Below are 798 nucleotides of genomic sequence, written 5' to 3'. Positions count from 1 at the left end.
ATAGTGAACATAACTTATAACGTGGGTAAGGAAAATGGATAAAAGTGGAGAAAAGAAGTGGTAGTAAAATAAAGAAAGTGGAAAGAACAAAAAGGGGACTCACCATATTTACTTGCACTGGGTCTAATAAGTTTGTTTACAGAAAGCGTGTCATCTTCTATAGGAACGGCATTAAGATAGCTACAGAGGAAAATAGTGATAGCAAAGAACACTAAAGCCACCATCGTTATTCCTAATTTATATTTTTCTCGTTTCATATTATAAACCTTGCTATCAGTACAGGATTTGCTTCAGTCTGGTCAATTATGATGCAATAAAGATTAATGTTTAAGTGTCAACATGTGTATTTCCACTTCAAATTTTTTTCCTGTTGGATGTTAGGATATATTAGAATTATGATCAGATCAATATTTTTCAGTCATTTTTACGTTTGAAAGAATTTTTTTTCTTTAATGTTATATATATATAAATTTTATATTTCATCAATCTTTGCATTAATATAGCTCAATGTCCCAAATATAATAACTTACAGACCTCAAATTTATTATTCGTCATTGATGACGTAGTTAGACCGATTGATAATTGACTTGAATGTGGGTTAGTAACAATATAATCTATTGGGATTTATTTGATCCTACGAATTTGACACAACTCTTTATTGATTTAAGACATTGGAATGGAATATTTAAGTCATTATTCAATGATAACTCAGACTTAAGCTTGCTGATTTAGGGCAGTCTAATGGCATTTCTAGGAAGATCTATAAAGCAGTCAGCTATTTGTATCATACCGTTAGGC

At 30.6% G+C, this 798-nt stretch overlaps 1 long non-coding RNA gene across 1 annotated transcript in view; it reads right to left on the bottom strand.

Moving 5' to 3' along the window:
- LOC136796669 (uncharacterized) overlaps window positions 1-382 on the bottom strand; it is a 22131-nt gene extending 21749 nt beyond the window's left edge. Inside the window, exon 1 of the long non-coding RNA XR_010844420.1 lies at window positions 104-382. This is a non-coding gene — a long non-coding RNA (uncharacterized lncRNA). The remainder of the gene's footprint in view (window positions 1-103) is intronic.
- Between the last annotated feature and the right edge of the window lie 416 nt (window positions 383-798).

The sequence above is a fragment of the Halyomorpha halys genome, unplaced genomic scaffold, assembly GCF_000696795.3.
Source record: "Halyomorpha halys isolate HHAL.00 unplaced genomic scaffold, Hhal_1.1 Scaffold1350.1, whole genome shotgun sequence".
Lineage (NCBI taxonomy): Eukaryota > Metazoa > Arthropoda > Insecta > Hemiptera > Pentatomidae > Halyomorpha > Halyomorpha halys.
This window is presented reverse-complemented; position numbering and strand designations above follow the sequence as displayed.